General features: G+C 46.0%; 1 pseudogene; it reads left to right on the top strand.

Moving 5' to 3' along the window:
• The first annotated feature begins 24,424 nt into the window (after window positions 1-24,424).
• On the top strand, window positions 24,425-25,830 carry LOC147708993 (18S ribosomal RNA; annotated as a pseudogene).
• The last annotated feature ends 1,334 nt before the right edge of the window (window positions 25,831-27,164 follow it).

The following is a 27,164-nucleotide window of genomic DNA, read 5'->3' as shown; positions in this document are numbered from 1 at the left end:
AAAAGAGGGGTCTACAGCTCAAAAGGAAGGAATATCCGCAGAGACTAATATGCTGGATACCTGTTCACCTGCATGTGTTGGTATTTCTACAACAAGGACCAAACCCGAGAGCAGCAGAGTGTTTCACATTATGGGAGGTGATGGAAAAGGGTGAAAAATTGTATTCAAGTGGTAACTTAAACCCTTTTGTTACACACACTTACAGTAGTATCTCACACATTTAAATTGAAGGCAACATTTGATTAAGTGATTTTCCACAACTGTACAATTTTCAGTAAATTCCAAGCTGGATTCAAACCAAGGTCCTCAGATCGACAGCTTAGCAATTGGACCATAACTCCTTCTTTAGTTGATGTATTAGAACTTTCTAAAAAAGCTTCGAAAATGTGATTTCACCTCTCTGTTTGAATGCTCATGTTCTTTTGATGTTTTAACATAGCCATCAGGGCATATTCCTTATGCTGTCTAGTGAGTCGAATCAATACAAATTATTTTGGTATTTATGTGTTACACATGGATAGCACCTAAATGAGTTGTCTCTTGTTTAAGGTTGAGTTTTATCTATTTGCATCTATACAATGGTTTAAAGTTGAGTACATACACAGGATACTTGACGGGTAACAATGTAATCTTGTCTAATATTATAATTGAGTGGTTCTGGTGATATCTATGGCTCTGTGGTGTGTAAAGGTCACCATAAGTCTTATATGGCAATGACAAGGTAAGCATTATGTATCAAAGTGCAGTCAACAATGGGCATTGATTGGAATTAAATGTTGAGGTTTTGTTTCCCTGTCAAAACCAGATTCTTGATAAAAAACAATAGGCAGTGGGTGTATGTTACTCTGCGGCTGCAGAGTTTATAGCATAATTATGGATTTACTAAATTTGCCACATAGTTTCCAGAATATGCAGATTTCAACAAAATTGGTTCTAGTTCACAGTTGAAAATAATATCACTGTTCATAATATCTTTATTTGGTCATTTGTAAAAAAAAAAAAAAGCCATCAAAGTACACAAGGAATAAAACATAAATATATCTACAATTAAAAATAGTAATAAACCATTGCAATCTCAAATACAAATGACATATTGAATCATTTTAAAAACATAAAAGCATGTACCAACAATCTAATCATGCTAGGGGAAGGGCACAATGTAGTCGCCAAGCATATGAAAACTAAACCAATGAGTCAGCCGTGGATGTGAGATACATATGTATCATAAAAGGATAGGTAAAAAAGGTTAACAAAAGGTGTCATAATTAGCAAAGACATTTTTCACAAATCAGCCAAAAAGATAACAGAAAACGACTAAGACCTACCTGAGGTCCAGTGTCCGCGTCCAGCCGTGAGGGCAACGGCGTAGCAGGCGGCGCTTTCACTCGTGCTGTCAGGGGACAGCGGGGCCATTATCGCGCCGTGAGGGCAACGGCAAACTACAATCCCCAGGTGCCCCGGGACCCGCGGCGCATTCCAAACGCCACCACCAGCGACCGGAGGTGTTACAAAGCACCGGACAGCATCCTGCAGCGTGGGGGGACCTACCTGAGGTCCAGTGTCCGCGTCCAGCCATGAGGGCAACGGCGTAGCAGGCGGCGCTTTCACTCGTGCTGTCAGGGGACAGCGGGGCCATTATCGCGCCGTGAGGGCAACGGCAAACTACAATCCCCAGGTGCCCCGGGACCCGCGGCGCATTCCAAACGCCACCACCAGCGACCGGAGGTGCTACAAAGCACCGGACAGCATCCCGCACCGCGGGACGCGCGCGGACTGCGCCGGGCAAAGCCCGGGCAAAGGGCGGGCCCTCTGTGGCCCTCAGAGGACCTGAGGAGGACGGGGCGGGCCACCCCCCTTGGCTTTCACACCTGTTACTACATCACGAAGGTAAAGACTATTTCTCATGCATCTGTTGGTATTCCCTTATTATCATGACTTCTAAAGTGGATCACCCAGCTAGCGTAGCAGGAACTGGGCAAAAGTTTTCTTGGTTAGACGAGCTAAACCTCTTATGTCAAACCACCTATGCACCATCAGAAACCCCCCTTTCGCCCAAAAGCGACATCATACTATCAGTCAAGTCCACTCTTTCGGAGCAGCCCACATTATTCAACAAAACTTGTAGTCCATATATCGCACCCCCCCAGGTTTCATCGGTGAAAAGGACTCAAACACCGCCTCCAGGCTCACGCATTGTTAATTCTCCAACGATTCCATCGACTGCTGAGGCCCAAGATCCCTTAAGCCCTCTTATACACCCGCATATATTACCGCTCATTGAACAATTGCTTAGCTCTCTGATAGCCCCGTTGTTGGAAAAAATTAACATGTTAGGGGATAGGCTTACTGGATTAGAGTCAGCCATCAAGTCAAATTTGTCGGCTGACAAACACTGTGACACATTCAACCGTCCAAAGTCACCTCCTACTCACGAAGGCTTTAAACGGGATAAAAGCTGCCAAATACAATTAACTGGCCCTAGTACAGTGGGGCAAAAAGTAACCAAACACTCTCCAAGTGTCTCCTTTCCCCAGTTGACCGCACCTAGAGCAGTTCATGATAAGACTAACTCAATCCATCTACCACCAGAAGCGGCCCCATTCGTGTGCATACTTGCTGGCGTCCCTGCTCTTCCACCTGGAAAAATTGAGAGCCAACATGACTTACTTAACAAAACCAAATTCTGGCTGTCAAAAAATAGGCCACTGCCTCGTCACCTATATGGAGCAATAAGGAGCGTCAGGAGGGTGGACTGGCTGGGTTCTCTTCATAAGGATCTTCCTGGGGACCTGGTACTCGTGAGATTCAGAGACACAAACATTGTCCCTTACTTGAAAACCTGGCCGCCACAAGAGACAGACGGCCCAATATCTATATGGGACTTATATGACTTCTATCCCTCAATCCCTGGCTTTCCCCCTTTTTTGAAATCATACCCTACATGATCGGTCTACATCATGATCTTTTTGGGAAATACTGGGAGTGGTAATAACTAATTCTAACCCCCATTTTTACCATCTCAACCCGGGGGTGGAAGGGAACTAATTATGTTTGGGATCCTGTCCTACTGTTTTTGGATTAGATTGGACGTAACAATCATGGAGTGATGTTGAACTTCGCAAGGTCCTACCTAAATTTACTCCTCTTTTTAGACTTTTTAATCTTTTTAATCTTTTATTTAAGTTGACACTGGTTCTTTTGATTTTTCTTTTTAAATGATAATCATCTTTTTCTTTACCCTTTTATTTGAATGAAATTGTCTAAATGTACTGTATTATTTTTTCTGTTACTGTATGCTTATATGATATTCTTTGGTAATATCGAATAAAGCTTATTTTGATTTGATTTTTTGATTTGATTTGATTTGACTAAGAGAAAACACAATTGGTCCAGAAGTGTCTGTTTTTAAAATTCTAAATGCAATCTGGTACTTCCTAATACTCATGTTAAGGCATATGGGTCTAATCCATCTCCTACGTACCTGCCTATACTTAGGACAAATGAACGAAATATGTACTTCGGTTTCGGAAGCTGCGCAGCATGCCGGGCAGGTTTCCATAGTTAGGCCCTTCACCTCTTTCCCCTGAAATTTCAACAACAGATTACCATACCTAAACCTGATATACAAGCTTTTAGTGAGTGAGGGCGATATCAGGTCAAGGAGCGGTTCAAATAGGGAACAAGATTTTATGATTAGGAAGTTTGTAGTTAGCTGACTGCTAGTTGGGTTATTCATATAGTGCTCGCCCACCACCTTCCAGTAAGTAGCTTTGAGAGACAAAATTCCGTGACTGGTGGCCCTTTCTGGAAACTCCCATAAGCCCATTAGGTTCAATAACTTGCACCATTTAGCAATGTGCTTGAACCAGGGAAATTGTTTAGCCCCGTTGAGTGCCAATACCTCCCGAAGAGAATTACGATATTCAGTTAATTGGGAGCTAGTCCATAGACGCAACCAATAGTTTAAGGTTTAAGGGCAGCCAGATCACCAATTCTTTTTAGCCCAAGATCACAAAAAAGTGGAATAAGTGGTGTTGTGACAGCTAGGGCGATCAAAGCCCTGGCAAAGCTGTTCTCACGTTAACTGATTTACAGGAGTGAATCCCCAGATCTCCACTCCATACAGAGCTCTATTTTGGGCCTTTGCACTGTATATTTCAAGAGTCAGGGACAGGGGTTGCATGTAGGATTTTTTTTTAAATCTTAAAACTGATTTTGATCTCTGTCATAAGGTTAAAAGACTCTTTGGCAGCTGATATTCCCAACTAAGGGGTCGATTAGGATGGCGGACGAACAAAATTCGTCCGCCATCCTATCTGGGGCAGGGACCGTCCGCCACAAGGGGGGAGGTACCGTGCCCCGAATTAGGATGCACCCGACACAGTGGCGGGTGCATCCCGCATTTTTAACATTGTGGCCGACGGTGCTGAAAGCACCGTCCGCCGTAATGTAAAAAATGCATGTTGTGCGTTTCACAGCACAACATGACAGGCACCGCGCGGTGCCTGCCATGTTGTACTGTGAAACACAGGGGGGTACCATAGGTACCCCCCATGTGCACCCCTCACCCCCCCTTCACCCTGGGGGCCCGGAACGGGCCACCAAAGCAAGGACCGTATGCCTTTTCGTGGCGGCATTGCCCCCACGGAAAGGCATTTCCCTCAGCCCATCCTAATATTGCTGGGGGTGTCTGATAGACACCGCCACCATATTAGACCTTTTCCGCTGCGGTCGCTAGGCGACCGCGGCGGAAAAGAGGTGGACGGTCTTCCCGTCCGCCATGGTCCCCCGCCATTGTAATATGGCGGGGGAAATAGGTGGCGGACAGGCAAGGATGATGGACGGATCGCCACCGCCTGCATGGCGGTGGTGATCTGTCCGCCATACTAATCGGCCCCTAAGTGACTCATTTATGCCAAACGACAAGTAATCAAAATCTTTTACTCAATCCAGGGGTTCATATTTAATCTTGACCTGTCGTATGCCACCACTTGATTTACCGAGCACCATAAATTTTGTTTTTGTGGTATTCAGTTCCAGCCTCCTCTCCTTGCAGAAGCTAAGGAATTTATCCAATAGAACTTGTAAACCCATAGGAGTAGTGGATGTTAATAAAGAATCATCAGCAAATAGCAAAATGTGTACTTTTGCATTATTCAAAGAAGGGGCGTAATTTTTACAATCCAATAGACAACTCATCACATCATTAATATACAGAGAGCTGGGGAGAGGACACGCCCCTGATGCAACCCACGTTTAATTGGAATCCTCCTTGTCAATTCCCCATTTATCCCCCACCTAACCTGGGCATAATTGTCCTTATGCAATCTAACAAGCACAGACACCAGGTCAACCGGGGCACCTTGATCAAGCATAGTCTTCCACAGTAGGTTACGTGGTACCAAATTGAATGCAGCTCGCGGGTCCACGAAAGCTACATAAAGCCGCTGTTTCGTAAGCAGCACATACTTCAGTGCTAACAGAGAAAATCTAAAAGCTTGGTCACACGTGCTAATTTTTGCGCGGAAGCCAGCTTGGGCTGGGGACAGTATCATCTTTTCATCCATCCAGTCCTGGAGCTTATCTAAAACTTGTCTAGCAAGAACCTTCTGTAGGTTGTCAATCAAACTGATGGGTCTATAATTAGAAGGGATAGCAGGGTTACCCTTTTTAAAGATGGTTATTACCTCTGCCCCCTCCAAGTTTCAGGAATATCACCATCAGCTAAAATACAGTTAGATAAAAGGTTAATGTATGGTGCCCATATTGCGGGTTCAGACTTATACAAGTCCCCTGGTATCAGGTCGGGCCCGGGGCTTCACCTATTTTTAGTTTCTGGATTGCTGACAAAGTATCCTCAAGACTGAAAACGCTTGGGGGGTTATGTATGGGCCCATCAGAAGCAGTGACATCTAAAGACTGCACTGACTGATCAGCGGAGGCATCTATAATGGCCCTATCATCAGAGTATAAGCCAGAGAAATAATCCACCCAAACCTACGGCTGGATATGACTATTAGAAGTGGGATACTCCGCAGTACCCTTAGACACAATCAACCAGAACTTGCGGCAATCTCTTGCCTTTGCTGCTAAAACCAAATCATTCCAATTGGTGTCAGCGTATTCACGTTTGGCTTTACAAAGAGTGGCTTTTTATTTGTTGCGGGCGAGAATTAAATCCGATCTAGAGCGCCCCCTGACTGCTAATTGTAGTGCCTTCTTGGCACTCTTACACTGGTCAATAAACCAGTTGTGAGACCTTACACTGACACTTTTCCCAGCTCGCCTAGGTTTTAAAAAGACAAACTGCAACTCCTCAAAAAGGTGTTTGTGTGCGGCAGTAACATACAAAATGTTAGACAAACCAGTGCTATCCTTATGACTGGACATACAGTTTAAGGTGGCCGCTACAGACTTATATAATTTAGCATAAAGATCTTGATCAGCTTGGATTTTGGGCCATCTAACTCTCCTACGATTATTAGTTGGACTTGGCTCTATTAGTTTAGAAATATAACAGTAAGCACCCCAAAACAGATCCTTGCCCTTTAGTTTTAAAAACAGAGAGTCATGAACGCTGTCTGTCCTCGGTTCAAGTATCATATCCTCCACTAAAGACCATATTCTAACATCAGCGAAAATATAGTCGATGATACTTGCATAGGTGCCCCTCTTAAAAGTAGCCATTCTTCCTAAATCTGAAGGGGTTCTCCCATTGCATGCCCTCAAGCTCCTCCCGGCAGATAGGGAAGCAATCTGCAGAGAAACATTAGACTGACACTGGGCGGATTTACCGGCAACCAAATTGGGGATACCCCAAACCTCATCCTCCTCTTCTAGGGACACACTTAGTAAATTGGAGGGTTCGAACGTAGCATTAAAATCTCCTGCAACTATAATTTTAGAGTTCACCTGATGTCCTCTCACTAGGTCATCTAGAAGTGAAATTACTGCAGATTCCCTATTAAAAGGTTCTGATCTGGCGTACACATTAATCAAGGTCAAGATTAAACCAGACGGGAAGGTGAGTTGGATACCCAATATATCAGGGGAGTTTATTAAAAGTTGTTTGTACCTGCAGGCTATGGTGTTTTTAACCAATATTAACAGTCCGCCACTAGCCCTACCAGATGTTTTTGGAGGGAGAGCATTCACGCAATAAGAGGTATAGCCATTTAAATAAACCGTATCTACAGCCCAGGTTTCTTGAAACGCATAAATATCAATGTTACCCATGGACGTAAACGATTCGGGATCTTGTAGTTTTGACTGTATTCCGGCTAAGTTCCACGATATTATACTTAAGCAGTTGTTTGGCCTGTGTCTACTGACAGTGGTGCGCCCTGAATCACCAACTGCTCCACCAGTTATATTTACAGGTGTTTCTTCAATGGCGGTAATTGAGAAATGCTATTTACATGGCACATATCACTATTCAATTTGGCATGTAATTAGCATTTTTGTTGCGTTATTTTGATCACCAAGCTTCATATTCATAGGAGCCTGGACAATGTAAAAACACTGCACAGTGGTTTGGGGACTGACATTATGGCGACAAAATGTGTATTTCACACATAATTGTAAAATATTTTCCATATTTCACAGTTCCTTGTGCTACATGGGTTTTATACCACTGCTTTCTGTGCAATACACGTACCATAACATGAAATACATGCATTTTAACTCAAAGATGTAATGGCTTCTCAATAAGCTTAAAATGTCTATGCACTGCTGTGAGAGGAGTGAGGCAATATTGTAAATTAAATCAATGCAGCTAGTACCCATTTTGTCACTCTTAGTTAATTTTCATTAAAAATACACACTTATGTCAAAGTCAAACTTCTTTCTTTCTCTCCAAATGAAAGAAGGTTCGAGAAAGATACAGGTTGCAACATAAATTCATCATGGGAATAAGTGTTGGCATTCACATTAGTAAGGAGCTGAAGCCATGTAAAAAGCAATTGTATTCCTGATATGGTGAGCATTAGCCACATAAGACACCTATGTAAGATTACATTGAGATAGCTAGAGGGAGACTTAGGAGTAGACCCATGCATGTGGGAAAGTGTGTGCATGCCCTTAACTCTACTGCAGTCCTCTCAATAGGCTCCAGTAGCTCCCACTGGTGCACAATGCCTGCTCCCTCAGCCAGTGCAGAGCTCATGTTCCTTCACTTGAACAGATGCCTGGTGCTCTCTTACAGGAAGATGGAAGGTACGGCTAGTAGTATAGGGGAGGATGCAGATCTTTTGTTCACTGAGGGGACCATGTTTTGAGGGCAGCCTGATTGGGTCCGTCCTTTTGTTATTGGTGCCACCAAGACATAAATTAACGGTTAGCGCACATGCCCTAACAGAGGCTCCTGCAAGAAATTACTCCTCTAGCACCCTTGAAGGTGAGCTGCCCTCACAAGCTGTATTTCTTTCTCCTCCATCCTCTCACTTTGGAGTTTGCCTTCTTCCACCAAGCCAGGGAAGTGAATATATAAATCCTCCAACTCCTTCAGTATGTGAAGGGTTTACGTGATGTTCCACATGAAACACAATTTCAGATTGGACAAAATCAACTTTTACCATTCTAAAACGTAGCTGCCAAATGTGTCTGTCACATGTGCAACACCTTCACTCTAACCTAGGGCTTAATTTCATTTTTTTAAAGTGTGCTGGTGGCCAAAATGTTTCTTTGGAGATTGGTATTGGTACCATCCACAGCCACCATCAGCACTGCCCAGCGACACAGTGAAAGGGAGCCTTCTGATGAAGGGAGGAAAAGGAATGGTGGAAATGTGCTTTAAAGCTTACTTTAGTCAACCTAGTCACCATCACCTGATTGCACACCCTCAAAGAGCTTAATGAAATATTCAAATGGTTCCCAGTGAACACGTGCAGAATGGTCACTCAGCTCTTCATCACCAGCAAGCTGGACTATGGCAACGCACTCTGTCGGAATCACTGTCTGTCTGCTTGAAGACTTCAGATCATACAAAACCTAATGTCCCGGACACACACTCAGTATTCCTCCAATGTTCACATCATTCCACACCTTAAAGGCCTCCACAGACTCCCCATTCACTAACCCACACTCCTTAAACTGCTCTCATACACATACAAAGTGATGTACAACTCCTACCACACATACCTCAACAGCCGCTTCAACTTCAACACATCTACCAGACACCTCTGCTTAGCCAGACTCCTGCTCACACTCATCCCCTGCATACACAGAACTAGAATCAGCCTTCTGGCTTTCTCTTACCTCGTGCCAAAGCTTGGAATGATCTGCCCCTACACATTAGAGCTGCCTTCTCAGTACTTTTTTTTAAAACTGAGTTTTATATAGCGTGAACTTGACCCGGTATCGGGTATCAGAGCGCTTTACATAGCACCAGTTGCGTTACATGAGGACACATTCATTCTTGTTAGGCACGGGGAGATTAAGTGATTTGCCCAGAATCACAGGATGTACTTGAGCTCTGTAAGAAACTGAAAACTAGACTGTTTAAACGTCTATGTGACATCTCCCATTTCACACTTGGTATCTGTTCTATTCCATCTCAGCCACACTCTCCTCTCATTTCTTTCTCTATTTGTCACTTTTCTGTCCATATTCTCACACATGCTTAATTTTCCATATCTACCTTGTCTCTCTCTCTCGCTCTCTTACTCTCTCTCTCTCTCTCTCACGCTCTCTCTCTTCTATCACTCCTCTAAATGTATTCTCTCTTACTGTCATTCTCCCTCCCACCTTCTCCTCCTCACTTCCTAGCAGAAACTGACAATGTGTGAGATTACCCCGGGTGAGAGATGTGTAATACTACCACAGAATATTACCTGGTCCTGGTTTCTAAGTCCCCACATAACCTCGTGTTTTAACATTACAGGAGCTTAAAGCTCAAAGCTGCCTGTAAACTGGCTCACCTAAGTCTGTCTATGCAGGGGCACAGCATTGTGTCCGCGCAGTGGAGCTCAGCTGCATACTTGGAAGAGCTCAGCTCTGTCTGCCCAGAGCCGCAGCCTTTTGTGTACAGGAACTCATCTCCGGCTCAATGAAAGAAATTACTTTTGGGTTCATGGTCTCTGCTGTAGCTGTTCATGGGTTCAGCACTATGTATGCAGGGATTTGGCTGCATCTGAGTTGGAGTTGACTCTATCTGCAGAAGAGTGAGTTTAGCTCTACAAGATGATGAGTTCTGTTTATGGCAAAGCTCCACTGTCTCTGTATGCACAAGACACTACTTTTCAATATGTAGTAACTCGTTTCAATGATAGTGAAAGTGAGAATCAATGTTTGAGTGTGTGTATCAACAACTGAAAGTGAGTGCAAGGGAGTGAGTGAAGGAGAATAAGTGAAGCAGAATGAGTGATTGATTGAAGGTTTTGAGAGGAAGGAAAAGTGAGTTGTGGATGTAACTGTCAATGGTGCAGCAGGTGCAGGTGCACCAGGGCCCAGAGTTAGTGAGTAGGTTAGCAAGTGAGAATGAGAACCAGTGAGTATGAGTACATGTGTGCATGAGTAACAGTGAGGGGGACTAATTATGAGTGAGAATGATCAAATGAGAGAATGTGAGTTAGAGTGTGTGAGGAAAAGGGACTAAAGCCCAGATTATCAAACTTTCACACAACTCAGAACAGAACTCAAAGTTGCTGCATTGCAAGAGAGGGAGCGAGCCGGAAAGTGCCATATCTACAAAGATGTGGTTCTATCCTGCCTTCTCCGTATCACTGGTGCACAATTTGGCTGCCAAGCACCACATAGACACCTTTGTACAATAGTGCTGAGATGGCTATGTGAGTCTTGGCATAGGTATAGTACTGGAAGAATGACCTTCCAGTACAAAATTCTATTCTTTAAAACATGTGCTGCTTCGAATGTGTGCTGTACAGTGTAGTACACATGAACGGTGGGAGAAGTAATGAGAAATAAAAACATTTCTCTTTAGTAACGCCTGTTTTCAAGTACCATTTATTTTTTGGTGCAAAATCCTGTCTACTGTTGCTAGTAGATAGGGTTTTGCATCAAAAACCATAGATGGTTGCATGGGAACGCCTATGTACCACCCATAGAATACCCTCTTGACACAGAGTAAAGAAGCGCTGCGCTTTGCACTGCTCTGCACTAGTTTTAGGCAACTTTCTAGTGTGGAAAAGGTTTTGCGCTGGAAAGTAAATTAAAAATACACATTTTGTGCAGTTTTTCATCTCTTTTGGGACTCAAATCCATCACAAAATGTTTGTTAATCTGGACTTAAATGTGAGCGGGAGTGCGCGTGAGTGACACAATTTTTTTTTTAATGGGGTGAACTCCTGAGTAAGTCTGGGTGGTGAGCTCCGCTCCGCTCCGCTCGCGGACTTTGCAGAGTTTTCTGCACCCAACGTTATGCGGAGCTCGCAAAGTTATGCGTAACGGAGCAGAGTTTTTTCCCTCGCTCGCATTCATCAACGTCAAATTGGTGAGCGCAAGTGAGGAAAATCCACTCCCCAGCGAGATTTTTCCTTGTTTGCGATTGTCAACATCAAGTTGACGAGTGCAAGCGTGGAAAATCAGCCTCCCAGTGAGATTTTGCAACACAGCCGGTCAGATTTCTTATTGCGAGTGGTCGTGTATGCTCGCGATAGCTCGCATTGAGAAACTGCCTGCTCGCGTTGAGAAAGCTGCTGCCCAAGTAAAAATCTACTCGAGCGTTAGAAAGAAAGCAGCGCCCGCTTGCGCTGTGCATGGTGCCATTCACGATGATTGCACAGTGTGAACAAGCACCTGGCACTCAAAATCACAGCGAACTGCATTTTTCTAAAGAAACTCCGCCTCTTGCGGAGCTCCGCATAGCGCTGCTGAGTTTTTTTTGCCCTTCGCGGAGTTCCATGTAGCAGAACACACAGCTGCAGGCCTGCACCCCAGGCTACAGAACACAACGGGGGAGAAGTCCTTTCAGCCCAAAGGGCGTTGTGTGCCTGCCTTTCATCATGGTACAAGGGTGCCTACAATGTAGGCAGGAAACATAGGGCCACATAGAGCCTTGTCATGGTCACATAGGGCCATGACAAGGCTCTGGATTGGACCACCTCCTTCCTCTCTGGCAGAACCCAGAGCGTCCGCCTCCCCCCATTCCGTTCCAAAGCCTCCGAGATCACCTGCGGTGTACCCCAGGGATCTCCCTCAGCCCGACGCTGCTCAACATTTGCATGGCCCCGCTCGCACACGTAGCCCGACAGCACGACCTCAACATAATCTCCTACGCCGACGACACTCAGCTGATCATCTCCCTCACTAAGGACCCCATCACCGCCAAAGCCAACATCAACGAAGGAATGAAGGCCGTCGCCGACTGGATGAAGACCAGCTGTCTGAAGCTGTGCTCGGACAAACTCCGCCCAGGCTTACTCCTGAGTAGTATTTTACCCACCACTACTAAATTCACCAGCAGCCACTGACACTAATACTAACTGATGAGATGTGGCCTAACAGCCTGAGCTGACAACTTTGAAACTGGGGAGTTAGAATTCCAGCATCTGCTCAACATCATGTGATCCTGGCCAAATCACGTAATCTACATGTGTCTAAAAAAAAGTCTGATTTTGCTTTATGTAAGTTGTGCTCATGTAAAGCACCCTGATGTCTTTTCCCCTCTCCCATGAAAGATGCTATTGGCAGAAAAGCCTGGTCACTGCATTTAAAAAGCAAAATCTCTTTCTTCCCGTTTTGCATTAATTTAGCACTCATTACCCATTACATGGTAGTAAGCACTATATAAATGCAATCCCAAATCAAGAAAATTAGCTATGTGTGCCTTGTTTGCTTTAACGATTCAGAAAAGGGGGTGGTGATGAACAGAGTGTCTGAATTAAGCAGACCATTCTTACCCAGTCCAAAGATCAGGGCTTGATCCATCACCGTTATTTATCTCACTGCACCATCCCAGCTCAGAACCTGGCTATATGCAAATCAGTCTGTCCCTGGCCCAGTGCATCATGGGAACAGGGCAGACTAAACTACCAAGCCAATTCTTCACCAGAAAGGAGACAAGCTACCGGGGACCGGTTTCTGGCATTTCAGCCTTCTTCGGCCCGGCTTGCTTGAATCCTGATGGTGCAGTGAGAAAGGGACTCATGTCTGAGTATACCCTGCCACACCTATAGTGGCCTAAAACGATTCAGAAAAGGGGGTGGTGATGAACAGAGTGTCTGAATTAAGCAGACCACTCTTACCCAGTCCAAAGATCAGGGCTTGATCCATCACCGTTATTTATCTCACTGCACCATCCCAGCTCAGAACCTGGCTATATGCAAATCAGTATGTCCCTGGCCCAGTGCATCATGGGAACAGGGCAGACTAAACTACCAAGCCAATTCTTCACCAGAAAGGAGACAAGCTACCGGGGACCGGTTTCTGGCATTTCAGCCTTCTTCAGCCCGGCTTGCTTGAATCCTGATGGTGCAGTGAGAAAGGGACTCATGTCTGAGTATACCCTGCCACACCTATAGTGGCCAAAAATGATTCAGAAAAGGGGGTGGTGATGAACAGAGTGTCTGAATTAAGCAGACCACTCTTACCCAGTCCAAAGATCAGGGCTTGATCCATCACCGTTATTTATCTCACTGCACCATCCCAGCTCAGAACCTGGCTATATGCAAATCAGTCTGTCCCTGGCCCAGTGCATCATGGGAACAGGGCAGACTAAACTACCAAGCCAATTCTTCACCAGAAAGGAGACAAGCTACCGGGGACCGGTTTCTGGCATTTCAGCCTTCTTCGGCCCGGCTTGCTTGAATCCTGATGGTGCAGTGAGAAAGGGACTCATGTCTGAGTATACCCTGCCACACCTATAGTGGCCAAAAACGATTCAGAAAAGGGGGTGGTGATGAACAGAGTGTCTGAATTAAGCAGACCACTCTTACCCAGTCCAAAGATCAGGGCTTGATCCATCACCGTTATTTATCTCACTGCACCATCCCAGCTCAGAACCTGGCTATATGCAAATCAGTCTGTCCCTGGCCCAGTGCATCATGGGAACAGAGCAGACTAAACTACCAAGCCAATTCTTCACCAGAAAGGAGACAAGCTACCGGGGACCGGTTTCTGGCATTTCAGCCTTCTTCGGCCCGGCTTGCTTGAATCCTGATGGTGCAGTGAGAAAGGGACTCATGTCTGAGTATACCCTGCCACACCTATAGTGGCCAAAAACGATTCAGAAAAGGGGGTGGTGATGAACAGAGTGTCTGAATTAAGCAGACCACTCTTACCCAGTCCAAAGATCAGGGCTTGATCCATCACCGTTATTTATCTCACTGCACCATCCCAGCTCAGAACCTGGCTATATGCAAATCAGTCTGTCCCTGGCCCAGTGCATCATGGGAACAGGGCAGACTAAACTACCAAGCCAATTCTTCACCAGAAAGGAGACAAGCTACCGGGGACCGGTTTCTGGCATTTCAGCCTTCTTCGGCCCGGCTTGCTTGAATCCTGATGGTGCAGTGAGAAAGGGACTCATGTCTGAGTATACCCTGCCACACCTATAGTGGCCTAAAACGATTCAGAAAAGGGGGTGGTGATGAACAGAGTGTCTGAATTAAGCAGACCACTCTTACCCAGTCCAAAGATCAGGGCTTGATCCATCACCGTTATTTATCTCACTGCACCATCCCAGCTCAGAACCTGGCTATATGCAAATCAGTCTGTCCCTGGCCCAGTGCATCATGGGAACAGGGCAGACTAAACTACCAAGCCAATTCTTCACCAGAAAGGAGACTAGCTACCGAGGACCGGTTTCTGGCATTTCAGCCTTCTTCGGCCCGGCTTGCTTGAATCCTGATGGTGCAGTGAGAAAGGGACTCATGTCTGAGTATACCCTGTTACACCGATAGCGGCCAAAAACGATTCAGAAAAGGGGGTGGTGATGAACAGAGTGTCTGAATTAAGCAGACCACTCTTACCCAGTCCAAAGATCAGGGCTTGATCCATCACCGTTGTTTATCTCACTGCACCATCCCAGCTCAGAACCTGGCTATATGCAAATCAGTCTGTCCCTGAATCATTTTTGTCCACCATAAGCGTGGAAGGGTATACTCAGATGTGAGTCCCTAGCTCATTGCACCATCAGGATTCAAGCAAGCCGGGCCGAAGATGGCTGAAATGCCAGAAACCGGTCCCCGGTAGCTTGTTTCCTTCCCAGTATAAGAATTGGCTTGGTAGTTTGGTCTGCCCTGTTCCCAGGATGCACTGGGCCAGGGTCAGACTAATTTGCATATAGCCAAGTTCTGAGCTGGGATGGTGCAGTGAGCTAAAAAAACGGTGATGGATCAAGCCCTGATCTTTGGACTGGGTAAGAGTGGTCTGCTTAATTCAGACACTCTGTTCATCACCACCCCCTTTTCTGAATCATGTTTGTCCACCATAAGCGTGGAAGGGTATACTCAGATGTGAGTCCCTAGCTCATTGCACCATCAGGATTCAAGCAAGCCGGGCCGAAGACGGCTGAAATGCCAGAAACCGTTCCCCGGTAGCTTGTTTCCTTCCCAGTATAAGAATTGGCTTGGTAGTTTGGTCTGCCCTGTTCCCAGGATGCACTGGGCCAGGGTCAGACTAATTTGCATATAGCCAAGTTCTGAGCTGGGATGGTGCAGTGAGCTAAAAAACGGTGATGGATCAAGCCCTGATCTTTGGACTGGGTAAGAGTGGTCTGCTTAATTCAGACACTCTGTTCATCACCACCCCCTTTTCTGAATCATTGTTTGCTTTAAAGCACAGGAAGATAGCAGAAATTGCTTTGAAGTGCAGATGCAGTTTTTTCTACCAGCGTTAATGGGCAAACATTGACTCTCTTTAAAACAGTGGTGATCAGCAAAGCACACTGCCTTGCGCAATCAGATCCCCACTGTGAGGCTTTGGTCCTGGATATTGTGATGCATCTGCGACCTCGATTGCCTCATTTGAGGACACTACAGAAGCAAGATAAACTGAATGTGTATGTTGTTGAAAAGAAAATGGTCTGACACTCTCTTCCCCAACCGTACTTCAACCAGGCTTTCCCTGGGACAGAGACCCACACAGCTGTAGGCCGGCACCCCTGGCTACAGAACACGACGGGGGCTGAAGTCCTTTCAGCCCAATAGGCATTGTGTGCTTGCATTTCGTCATGGTACAACGGTGCCTACATTGTAGGTAGGACTTTTTTTTGTCCAGGAAGGAGCACCTTCCCATAGAAAAATAATCCTGAGAGCCATTTCCCTCTTTGTATGTGCGCTGCGAATGCAGCACACATAGAAAGAAGAAAGAAGAAAGAACAAGGAGAAATAAACATATTTCTCCTCGTTAGACCTCAACTGGGGAGCCATAGTATTTCGCCACATTCCCAGGTCTGCCACTAATAGTGAATCTGGTAATGGGCCATAATCTGAGTGGGGATGATTGGGAACACCCATGCTACACCTATGGAACGCTTCCCTGCTGCAGAGTAACGCAAGGCAGGGATTTGCTCTGCCTTCCATCCTCCAGATGACAAGGCTCTGGATTGGACCACCTCCTTCCTCTCAGGCAGAACCTACAGCATCCGCCTCCCCCCATTCCATTCCAAAGCCTTCAAGATCATCTATGGTGCACCCCAGGGATCCTTCCTCACCCCGACGCTGTTCAACATTTACATGGTCCCGCTCGCACATGTAGCCTGACAGCACCACCTTAACATAATCTCCTACGCCGATGACACTCAGCTGATCCTCTCCCTCACCAAGGACCCCATCACCGCCAAAGCAAACCTCCATGAAGGAATGAAGGCCGTCGCCGACTGGATGGAGACCAGCCGTCTGAAGCTGAACTCGGACAAGATAAATGTCCTCATTCTCGGCTCCAACCCTTCAGCCTGGGACGACTCCTGGTGGCCGACGGCATTGGAGGCAGCCCCGACACCCACCGACCACACACGCAACTTGGGAATCATCCTCGACTCAATGCTCTCAATGACCAAGCAAGTCAACGCTGTATCTTCCTCCTGCTTCAACACCCTCCGCATGCTCCGCAAGATCAACAGATGGATCCCGACAGATACAAGAAAGACATTCACCCAGGCCCTCGTCAGCAGCAGACTCGACAATGGAAACGCCCTTTACGCGGGAGCCCCGACCAAGTTCATCAAACGACTACAACGCATCCAAAACGCCTTGGCACGACTGTTCCTCGACGTACCACGCCACGGCCACATCACCTCCCACCTGAGAAACCAGCACTGGCACCCCGTCAACAAGAGGATATCCTTCAAGCTCCTCACCACGCACACAAGGCACTCCACAAGACCGGCCCAGCCTACCTCAACAGACGGCTCTCCTTCTACATCCTCAACCGCCAGCTCCGCTCCGCCTACCTCTCACTCGCCACCGTCCCGCGCATCCGAAGAACAACCAGCACACGACAGACCTGCTGGCCTGCTGACCTTCAGGAGGATACTAAAGACCTGGCAGTTCGATCAGTAACGACCCCCCCCCCTCCCCCCCCCAGCGCCTTGAGACACTCGCAGGTATGTAGTGCGCTTTAAAATTGATTGATTGATTGATTGATGCAATCTGGCGTGGCTTGAAATATCTCACTTAGGTTTTCCGTCGCCCTTGTGCCCCCTTGCATGGTGCAACGGTGATGCAAAACCTTGATAAATCTGGTCCTTGACCCTTAATCTCCCTATGACTTAAAAATGTATCTGACCCTGTGTAATGAAATCTTCTGCAGTGCTCATGTAGAGCACGCAATGCCCTTGGGCCGAGTGGGCGCCATATAAAAAACGGCAAAAAAAGGATTCCCCTTTATTGCGGTCGTAATGCGACTTAGCCAGAACATTATCCCTCAACTTCACTATGCAGAAATTAGAGTTCTACAAAAAACATATGCCCAGCGTGTTCTGTGCAACCTTTTCTGCATCCCTCCTTGACAATTGTATTGACAAAGGCGTTAGTATCATGTGAGCACAGCCTTTGCGTTTTTATTAGCATCCCGGGGTTAAAGAGGTCGAAATCCATCGCGTACTCCTGTCCCCGCGCCGTCTGCCCCTCCCGGGCCCTCCACCTAAGAGGGTCCTTCCGCTGATTAGCTTTGCACTTACATTGATCAGCCTCTGCTGGGAAGGCAGGCTGAAGAAGCTTCGAGAGCCCTCGTATTTTCCTCCTCTCAGCAGCAGGCCTGCAGTGCTGTGTTTTTCGACTAGTAGAGCTAACAAGCCCCTGAAATGTCGGGAGCTGGTGTGAGCGTCCTCAGCGGTGTAAATCTAGGGGATTACTGCCTTGTGTCATCATGTGTGAAATGTCCCACACTGGTGCACCAGCGCTCCATTTGTCCCACATCGCCTGCATGCTGTCCCCAGCTCCGCCAGGAATCCTGCAGAGAGAGTGCTCCAGGATCTCGGCCTTGTGCAAACAAGGATTACAGGACAGGACGGAGTCATTTACAGCCGTGTCACACAAACAGCTGGATATCATTGCTTGTTAGAAAAGCATCAGCTTTCCAAATTGTTCCCGCTGCTCGAGGCTGGCGGATTCAAACAGTTCACCCTTCCTTGCCTTGCAGCATTACCATCCCATCCTTCACAGGGACAGGTGACATGGCTGACCGACCAAACCCTGTCCTGTTAAAGACATGTCTTCAAAAAAAATGCGGTTTCACTGCAGCAAGCAGTTTGCTACAAAGTTGTGTTTATTCTGGCTTTATTTAAAAGAAAACAAATAAAATCATGGAACAAATGTGGTTACATGAATAATCTAAATACCTCTGTACGTGCCCTTACTTAGCACTCTTAAAGTTGAGCTGCACAAAAACAATACCAAATGAAAACCTCTTTCACCCTTCACTCCTGTCATTTTGTTTTAATTCCTGATCTTCAATTTCTGGGCGCTTAACTCTATTTTGAGTAATCGTGCATGGGATAGAAGATGTCAGCTGATGCTGTCAAAGAGAGAGGTGTGTGATTGTGGAGGGCTATGTAGTTCATATAGTCCTATATTCACTGTGGCCCAAATTTACCAGTAGCAGTCCGTAGAGGGCGTTCCATGGGGTAGTGAGGCGTGGCGGGGCGGGGCAGAGTGGAGGGTAGTAAACACTGGAATATGGATGAACGGAGGTGAGTAAGCAATTAAATATATAAAACGAATTTCGTTGCGCTCGTTGCATCGCATCGCTACTGAAATTTACTAACATTTTACTTTGGGCTTGCTTTATTTTTTGGTGCAGATCCAATGCAAAATCTGTTTTGGGAATCACAAGCCACAGAAAGCTCAATTTATGTGGATTTGTAAAAAAAAAAAAAGAAAAAAAAAAAAATCAACACAGTGCATAGCGATGTCTATAGTACATTGTGTCAGGTAGGTGCTACATGGGTGGAGAATGGGCGTTTCCATGCAACCATCCATGTATTTTGAAGTAAACCCATATTTACAAAGACTTGTAAGCATGGGTTTTTACCAAAACGGTGCTCCTACTCAAGGCTAGCGTAATGAGGTGAAATATCTTTATTTCCCTCCTTACTTCCTCGTTGCATGCCTCCTGCGTTCTGCAGCACATATACAAAGGGGAATAAGTCTCAAAGAATAGTTTTTTTTGGGGGCTGGTGGAGCGAAAATACCCATATGTTTTCATACAAAACCACATCTAACTGAAATGGCATGACCTTGCATTGCATGAAATCCTAAAGCAAGCAAGGGCCAAGAATAATATTGCATACTATTTCTACACAAATTTACACATTTTATGAGGCTTACCCTTGGCAGTTATCCTCATATTGAATATGTACTGGAGGGTCTACCTCAAGTAGAAATATTCCACTAAGCAATACTGGCTCAGCCTTGCACTTTATCTCAAGCTTAGGGCGCAATTTAAATGTAAGCGGTAGGGCCATCCACCAGGGTGACCTGCCGGTCTCAGGGGATGACCCTCCCACTCTGGGCTTCGTCCTCTGGCCTGCTACACCACCAAGGGCCTGGGACAGGGGTCGATTGGGTCCTGGATGGTTTCCCCTGCTTGGCCAGGTTCATATGCTCTGGTCATGACCACAGTGGGCCCTAGAGTGGAGGACCCCGATCCTGAGCCCCGTTCTGTGGCTCACCGCATGTCCAAAGACCTAGAATGGGTGGGTGCCTTCTTGCCAGTGGTCCCCTCTGTTACTCAGGGCGCTCGGATTACAAGAAAGGGTGGTAGCCTTCTTCCAGATTACTAGGGACAGGGTACTCTGGATCGCCTTGCACTCCAACAGTTCTCAGCCAGGTGACACCCGGTCTCCCAGGGGCACAGGCCCAAACCAGCCTCCCAGCCTTGCTCAATGGGTAATTTCTTTGAGCCTGCCTTCCCTGAGAGCAGGCAGGAAGACAAATCTAACATCCTGGTGCGGGCGCCCTGTCCTGGAAGGGTCTGGCCATTGCTGTATACTCCGATCTATTGGGCATATTTGGTCTGTTGAGGAATGAATTGCTTGGCCAGCGTCGCCCATTGTTTTAAGGGACATGAAGCCAAATCCTTGCTGCATTGGAAGTTTTGATAAGGGCTCATTTGCTTCCTCAAACCCAGGCAGAACTCCAGGAGGTTGGCTGTGTTCTCACCAGTGGTCCCCTCTGTCACCCAGTGCGCACAGATTACAAGAAAGTGTGGTTGCCTTCTTCTGAATTAGTAGGGACAGGGTACTCTGGATCCCTTTTTGGTCCAGAGGTTCTCAGCCGGGTGGCACCAGGGCCTGGGCTTGTCCACCAGGTCTCTCAAGGGCCGGGTTACACACTTGCCTCCCAGCCCTGCCTGATAGGCATTTCCTCTGAGCCTGCCTTGCCCGAGAGCAGGCAGGGAGACAAAGCTGACTTCCTGGTGCAGGGCAGCCTGCCCAGAGGTGGTCTGGCCAGTGCCATATACTCCGATCGATTCGGCAAGCTTCGTCCATTGCAGATGGACTGCTTGGCCAGTATCAGTTGGTGTTTCAAGCAAAGAACTTTCACCCTGCCAGGAACCCTCTGACTCGAGGGCCTGTCATTTGTGGAGACCCTACCCAGCAGAGCGAAGGTCGAGCAGCTGTGGTAGCTCCTTCCCCCCTAGTGGTCTGACCAGAGTGGAAGGGGCCATTATCAAAAATGGGGTGACCCAAAATGGTACTGGACCTGGGTACAGTTCGGTATCAAAAACAATGGTCCTAGACCTTAATTTTCAAATGGAGCAAATCAAGCTTATTATTATTAGTTTCTTTTTTTTTTTTTGAGCTTACTTTTACTTGCTCAAAATATTTAATATAAACATTTGGACTAAAAATGCAACAACCCAAAATGATATATAGGTGAATGACCACATTTTAATTCACCATATTTTTGACAAACATTTGAAAGTTAATATTAGTTAATGACACTTTTGGTACATAAGGAGGATGCTCCTAAGAACGTGCGAAAAGAGAAGTGCTCAAGAGTTAGAAGAGTGAGTGAAAAGAGCAGAGGTTGGTGACTTTATTAAAAAAAAGGAACACAATAACTGGTCCAATGATTCCAGTCAGTGACATCTTGGTCGCATTCAGTATTTACACATAGTATTTTCTACACTAATGTTGTCACAGTCATTTTACTTCTGTAGCACGCTTTCAATGGTTAGGGCTATAAGCGATCCAAGAAGGTTTTTGGGAGTGTCGACGTTTTGACCCGACTTAATGCCGTGGGGTTACTCAAACAGGCACGCAAACGGGCATGGCATAACCACAGAGAACATCTCTTAGCCCCTAGCATAGAGAAGGAGGCTAGAGAGGACCGTCTGGTGTGTGTCACAACCTTCTCTACAAAGAGTATTGCTGTCAAGAAAATCATCAACGAGCACTGGCACTTGGTGTCAGATGTACTTGACAAGGCGCCCCCACCACGACATGCTTCAAAAAAAGCAAAAACGTAAGAGATCACGTAGTGAAGCCTCTATTACCATGCACCACCACTACGGGCCAGACTACCCTATGGGGGCTCCCACCCATTAAAGGACACAAGAAGTGCGGTCAATGCAAAGCATGCCTTATGGCTCAGGACATGACATGTTTCACTCACAACAATCAGACACACGAGCTGCAAGAACATACCAATTGCAACAGCGCAGGGGTCATATACGCAATCATCTGCCCTTGCAATTTCATGTATATAGGCCAAACAATCCAAAAAGCAAAATGCTGCATCCTACAACATTGTAGTCGCATCAGATGCCAGACACCAGGAATCTGGAACCTCTCATCGCATTATACGGTGCCTCTACCTAGTATCACCAGGGCCATGATAATATGGGGATGCCCCCTTGCCTTTGCAATAAACCAGTTGTCATTCCAATGCATCTGGGCGCTGAGTACTACCCAGAGTACATAATACACCACTGACATTGGTGGGGAACACTTCCCTCTGTTGATTACATTATTACTAATACTTTATATCATTATGTTGAGTATTGCCTGTAATATATGATAAACCGGTTGCACTGACCAGAAGGTACAATCTAACACTGTGGGGTTACAATTAATCCTTGTGCATACAGTACTCCACCCCGGTTTTGAGAAACATTACATATGTTCACACTAGAAATAGACATATGTTTACATTAGAAATAACCATTGGATGTAAGTAGTTACCATTGTATCGTAACTGTAGTTATGTTTTGCACTACATTGTAATTATGCTGCACTGTCACTAACTCTTTCTATCATTATGCTTAGTAATATATGACAAACCGGTTGGATTGATCTATAGGTACCATCTAACTCTGAATATGCTGTGTACTATACTGCAAATATGTTGTAACCGATTGAATTACCATATTGAATGTATACGCTGTTGAATACCTCGTACTATGGGCTTACAAATGCCACTTATAGTAGGATTCCAACCATGTGTAACTTTTACAAGAGACCGGAGCAGTCTTTCCTCTCTTGCCCTTAGACGCACTAGAACCGGCGCGGTGACACGCACGGTCACCGGCACTCCATCACGTTTTTAGACGTTCAAAAACGTCCTCGCTGCCATTCGGGCAGTTGCTGTTCCCCGGAACCCGATGGAAAGGATCAGAGCAGACATCTGCTGCCCTAGGTGAGAGGTCCTCTTTTAGAACGCCTTGACCTTGTGAGTACGCACTGTAAGAATAGATCCCATTAACACCCACTTCATTTCCTTTCAGTTGTGACCTCATCGGCACACAAAGGAATTCCATACACGTTGGGTAAGTGCATGCCCCTTGGGGCCCTAATGCGTTCAAGATAACGATGGCCCGTTTGGCTCACTGATTAACAAACTTGGTGGCTCCTCTCACTACAGATGAGGCCACTGCCCTCCCCATATGAAAATTAGAAACCCTTGAGATATCTACATACCTACAGTAATCGCGATTAGGAGCAGACTTTATTGAGTGGGGTAGTTGGTAAAGCACCCTGGTATTGTTCACTAAGCCCACTCACCTTATTATGAATGCAAGTTACTAATATTAACCCCTCCCTATACAGATTAGAACATAACCACGGATGGACCCATGGTTCTCCATGACTTGAGAGTGCTGGAGATTTTCACATGATGCCTTGCATCTATTGCTGATCACAACGACTGCCCTGATCTTCTCATGGGTAAGTCTGCGATAGGGCCTACTAATACAGGCTGGAGTAATTTGCAGTTTTTAGCCTATGCACAACCCTGATACCCTACCATTTATACCTAGGAGCCTGACACCACACTGGTACTGAGGTTGCCCACCTGTCCTGAAGGAGACCCGCAGGCTGAGGCACTCACTAACCCCTAAAGTCACCAACCTCTGCTCTTTTCACTCACTCTTCTAACTCTTGAGCATTTCTCTTTTGCAACGTTCTTAGGAGCATCCTCCTTATGTATCAAAAGTGTCATTAACTAATATGAACTTTCAAATGTTTGTCGAAAATATGGTGAATTAAAATGTGGTCATTCACCTATATATCATTTTGGGTTGTTGCATTTTAAGTCCAAATGTTTATACTAAATATTGTGAGCAAGTAAAAGTAAGCTCAACAAAACAAAAAAAGAAACTAATAATAATAAGCTTGATTTGCTCCATTTGAAAATTAAGGTCTAGGACCATTGTTTTTGATACCAGAGTGGAAGGGGGACGGGTGGCATCAGGTCCCAGATTCTGCCTGGCAGTCCAGGCCCCTGTGGACCACGCTGTTGACCTCCTCTGCCTACCCTATTTCTGCAGCATCTTGAAATGACCATTGCATGGGGTTTCCTTGGCCGCCAATGCCTGCACCCCTGTGTCTCCCTCAGGCTGCACCTCAGACCACCTCTCCCTTCTATAGAAATGCCTGGGCTTGCTGGTGCCTGTGTGACCCCACCTGTCCCCTCAGCAAGCACCCCCAGGCGGGTGGGTTTCCCCAGCAGGCCCCTGAAGAGTGTGAAGGTCAGTCTGGGATGAATACACAGCCCCCAACTACCCGTCCAGCAGGTGTGTCTTCCTGGTTGATCCTGCCAATAGCATATGCTTTTCTCAAAGATTAAGCCATGCATGTGTAAGGGCACACAGCCAGTAAAGTGAAACTACAAATGGCCCATTAAATTAGTTATGGTTCCTTTGATCACTTCATCTGTTACTTGGTTAACTGTGGTAATTCTAGAGCTAATACATGCCGATGAGCCCTGACATCACCGGATGCATGCGTTTATCAGACTAAGACCAATTAGGGCTCGCCTGCTGCTTTGGTGACCCTAGATAACCTCAGGCCAATCACACGTCCCAGTGACGATACATTCAGATGTCTGCCCTATCAACTTTCAATGGTACTTTCGGTGCCTACCATGGTGACCATGGGTAATGGGGAATTACGTTTCCATTTCAGAGAGGGAGTCTTACAAACGGCTACCACATCCAAAGAAGGCAGCAGGCGCACAAATTACCCACTCCAGTCTCAGGTAGGTAGTGATGAAAAATAACAATACCGGACTCTATCAAGACCCTGTAATTGGAATGAGTACTCTTTAAATTCTTTAATGAGGATCCATTAGAGGGCAAGTCTGGTGCCAGCAGACGGAGTAATTCCAGCTCCAATAGCGTATACATTAAAGCTGCTGCAGGTAAAAAGCTTTAGTTGGATCTTGGGATCAAGCTGGCAGTCCACCATGAGGTGTGCTACCACCTGTCCCAGCCCCTGCCTCTTGGTGCCCCCCTGATGCTCTTGACTAAGTGTCCTGGGGGTACGAAGCATTTACTTTGAAAAAATTGGAGTGTTCAAAGCAGGCCGGTTGCCTGAATACTTCAGCTAGAAATAATGAAATATCACCCGGACACGGAAAGGATTGACAGATTGATAGCTCTTTCTTGATTTCGTGGCTAGTGGTGCAGGGTTGTTTTTAGTTGTTGGAGGGATTTGTCCGGTTAATTCCGATAATGAATGAGACCCCTCCATGTTAACAAGTTATGTGACCCCCGGCAGTCGGGGTCCAACTTCTTAGAGGGACAAGCAGCGTACAGCCACACAAGATTTAGCAATAACTGGTCTGTGATGCCCTTAGATGTCTAGGGATGCCCATGCTCTACAATGAATGATCAGCGTGTGTCTAATCTTCGCCGAGAGGTGCGGGTAACCTGCTGAACCCCTTTCATGATCGGGATTGGTGATTGCAATTATTTCCCATGAATGAGTAAGTGCGGGTCAAACGCTTGTGTTAATTAAGTCCCTGCCCTTTGTACACACCGCCCGTCACTATAACCGATTGGATGGTTTAGTGAGGTCCTCAATTCAGCTCCGCCAGGGCCAGCGCTGGCCCTGGTGGAGTGCGGAGAAGACGATCAAACTTGACTATCTAGAGGAAATAAAAGTTGTAGCTAGGTTTCTGTAGTGAACCTGTGGAAGGATCATTAACAGTGGAGCAGTCCAAGCGACTGAGGACACCAGGGCAAAACCCTTGGCAGCCTCCCAGATGTAACACACCGTAGGCACAGGTAATGGCCCTACCCTTTCATGCCAAGTTCGGCAGAGTGGTCTGCAGTCACTGGGGCACTTGGGTGAGGACTGGGCGTGGGGAGGGCTCCTCCACCTAGAAGGACCCAAGAGTTGAGGACCGGGGAAGGGGTTGACCTCGGCCCTGGCTCCTCTAGGAGGAGCGAAATGGTAGGCCCTCCTGAGATGGAACCCACACTCACCCAACACAACCTGCGGGGAAAACCAAATGGCAATGTCTTCTGGCTGGGAGTAAAACTAAAGAATGTGTTCTGAGCACACCTTTTCTTTTCAAGGTTTTTAGAAATTAATTTGGAAAGTTTTTTTGATCCGCGTGCTACAATTAATAGAGTATACCCAATACTCTGAATTACAATAAACAAGTGGCTGGTCAACTGGCGTTGACTCAGACTTAATTGTGCACAGCTTAATTAAATTTATTGATCTGACAATTTTTCACTTCGTCAACTTATTTTATTTTCAATTCTTTAAGCTGATCTAGTCAAAGACTTTAGCGTTGCATTATTTAGCGTATAACATTATTCATGCTTCTAACGCATCAAAACAATACAGAATACAATATTTCATCAAACACAAAAATACAAATATATCAATGTAATGTTGGTTAAATTGGCATTCGCCCAATGCATTTCGGGACGTTAGAAGAGTCCCTTCGTCAGGGGCACCACTGTAAAAAACATAAATATACAGGCACATCAGTTGAAATGTTTAAAGCATACAGAAATACCTTCTCCGTAATCACCCAGTGCAACTTTGTGTGAAAAAATATATATAATAAAAGCTTTTAACTCACACTATATAACCAGGTAGCTGAAACAAGTAACCGACTGGTATCTGCAGACAAAATCACAAAATAAATAAAGTATGAAACACGGTGCTTTCCTTGTAATCATCTAATATCTAACGGAATTTAGCCACCAGTATGCATACCTAACGACTTGGTTCCTCGGGTGGAAGAAATGTAACACCAAAATAGACTCTGTTCACCCTTCAGTATTTCTCGGACCAATGTCAACCTACAACAAGTTGACAAACACCATTACCAACTCGTAATCACATTTTGACCGACACATGATCACAACGTGGTCGTTTACATACCTCGGGAGGTATGTAAACGACCACGTTGTGATCATGTTGACAAACACCATTACCAACTCGTAATCACATTTTGACCGACACATGATCACAACGTGGTCGTTTACATACCTCGGGAGGTATGTAAACGACCACGTTG

This window comes from Lissotriton vulgaris, chromosome 6, assembly GCF_964263255.1.
Source record: "Lissotriton vulgaris chromosome 6, aLisVul1.2, whole genome shotgun sequence".
NCBI classification, from domain to species: Eukaryota; Metazoa; Chordata; class Amphibia; order Caudata; family Salamandridae; genus Lissotriton; species Lissotriton vulgaris.
Note: the sequence above shows the minus strand (reverse complement) of the source record. Positions and strands in the feature narration are given on the sequence as shown.